This window comes from Nannospalax galili, unplaced genomic scaffold (genome assembly GCF_000622305.1).
Source record: "Nannospalax galili isolate Female #2095 unplaced genomic scaffold, S.galili_v1.0 scaffold247, whole genome shotgun sequence".
Classification (NCBI taxonomy): Eukaryota; Metazoa; Chordata; class Mammalia; order Rodentia; family Spalacidae; genus Nannospalax; species Nannospalax galili.
The window spans coordinates 1,214,827-1,217,275 of NW_008356952.1; the positions used below are offsets into that span (position 1 = coordinate 1,214,827).

Consider the following 2,449-nt stretch of genomic DNA (forward strand, 5'->3'; position numbering starts at 1 on the left):
CATTAAAACCTCATTTAATTTTATGTCTTATAGAGTTTATAATGAGTAAAAGATTGTACAAGCATAATAATTCAACTGTGAGCCTAAAAATTACAGCCACTTTTGAAAGAGGTGTATCCTTGCTCTGGAGTGTGTTACTGAATATGTTAGAGATGTAATGAAATGTTTCTTCCAATCGTGTGGTTATTAAATTTAAAAAATTAATGAAATAATTCTTCAAAGCATAAAAATTTTCTCCTTAATAATTAGTAGATGTGAAAAACATTACCATTGAAATCTACCTGATGACTTTACATCTATGCTCAGATGCCAAGGAGCTCAGAAAGTACCAACTGTGACTAGTAATAATCAGACATACAGAGATTAGAAATGCATATGCATCTTAGTGTCAATTGTATTAAAAATGAATTTTTCTGTATGAAACTGTATTTTAATAATGAAGTGGAGATTTTTTTAAAGTTTAAAACCTCATTTAATTTTATATCTTATAGGGGTTATATGGAGTACAATATTGTGTAACTGTATCAATTCAACTGTAAACCTAAATATTTACAGCCAGTCATGAAAGAGATGCATCTTAGCTCTGGAAATTTATGTCAATGCTGTTGTAGTGAAATGCTTCTTCTAATTATATGGTTATTAAATAAATAATTTTAAAAATGACTATCAGGATGAGACAGGTGCCTACTATGATGAGGAAAGGGTTTAGATTGTATTTCAGAGGAAGATTCAGTTCTGAAACTAAGATAATGTGGCCCCCTTTTTCATATGTGAATTCATCTTTTATTTTATTTTTTAAAAGTGTTTTATTTTTTATTTTATGTGTATGTGTGTATTGCCTGCATGTAGGTAAGTGCACCCGTGTCATGCAATGCCCGCGGAAGACAGAAGAGACTGTTGGATCCCCCGGAACTGGAGTTACGGACAGTTGTTAGCTGCCATGTGGGTGCTGGGATTCGAGCCTGGGACTTCTGCAAGAACAGTCAGTGTTCTTAACCATTGAGCCATCTCTCCAGCCAATATGAATTCATCTCTAAGGAAAATTAGATGATGATTCACCAATAAAGACAGATGGAGTGTTAGTTTTCTTTAGCACATCAATGTCATTGAGTCCCATGCTAATGAGGTCACAGAATCAACTTTGTGAACTATGTCTGCTTTGTAGCCTGCTCTTGTGCATTAAAACGCTTTATATCAAAATTATAATTAAGTCTTCTAATCAATACAATGAAAGCGTCAGACGAATTGTCTTTTATCGGCTCTCAGCTCTAGGAATTCACAAGCATTTTCCGGCTTTGAGTTAATCAAAAACTCTCTAAGCCTCCATCTATAACCAAATCTTGCTGGAAGAGCCTCAAATGTCTGAATGCATATTCAAAATTGCATGCTAAAATGTCTGCTTCTGTAGGCAGAAGGTTTAGAAATGTGAAGAGCTGGACAGTCAAGATGGTATAGGCTTGTGGGGTAGACAGCATGAGCAAAATTACCAAAAGCAGGAGGAGAACTTGAGTGGCCACTAAAATTGTTTCAGGGATACTATCTCCTGGCTTCAGTGTCTGCCCACTCCCTTAGGGACAGGTCAGCCAGTGCAGGTCAACTCAATAAGCACCCTGGCAGGGGTACTGACTTTAGGAGTATAGAGAAGCGGCCTCTTGCCCTAGCAATGTCACAGTCATGTCCAAGTCTGTAATCTGAGCCGGAAGTCAGGTCACCAGAACCCAGGCTGGTCATGGCCACCAAGCTTTGGGAGAAGTCCATACTGGGACTTCATGACTGAATCTGCATCCAGTCCCCCCTAACCCAGCCCTCGGCAGACATAATTTTTATGAACAATACTGAAAGCCTCCACCATAATGTTTTAGGCTTTTTTTTTAGCCTAATTTATCTATTTATTTACTTTTTAATTTTTACAAAAACTTTATTGAGAATTTCATACTTGCATATGAAGTGTTTTGAACAAATCCATGCTCACTCCTTCCCCTCCAACATTCCCCCCTATGAAGAGGTAACCCTAAAATCGTTTAAGGATTAGATACAAGCTCCCAAATACTTTTGACATTTTTGGCCTTTGCAACAGAGTATGTTGCTAACAGGCCCAAGGACATTTTGACTTTTAGCCAAGAAACTGGCTATAGTATCCAGCCACTCTTCCCAGGATAATGTTTTAGGCTTTAAGTTAATGGATTCATTCATCCTTACTGTCTAGGTAGAAAGAGACTTTGAGACACAAGTCAAGACTATCCTTACAAAATAACAGCAGGAAACGGCCTTACAGGAAGGAAGTTGCAGTATCTTACAGAATTTAAGAATTTAAAAAAAATTTATTTAATAACCACATGCTTAGAAAAAGCATTTCATTACATCAGCATTGACATATTCAATAACAATTTTCTGAGCTAGGATGCATCTCTTACAAAATTGATTGTACATTTTTAGGGTTACTGTTGAA

The 2,449-nt window shown here is 36.6% G+C and overlaps 1 protein-coding gene and 1 pseudogene across 1 annotated transcript in view; both read right to left on the reverse strand.

Annotated features, from left to right (window-relative positions):
* The window catches only part of Cpa6 (carboxypeptidase A6), a 339,815-nt gene that overhangs the window by 253,860 nt on the left and 83,506 nt on the right, over positions 1 to 2,449 (reverse strand). The gene's annotated exons all lie outside the window — the stretch shown is intronic.
* LOC103751384 overlaps positions 1 to 2,449 on the reverse strand; it is a 6,646-nt pseudogene that overhangs the window by 1,689 nt on the left and 2,508 nt on the right.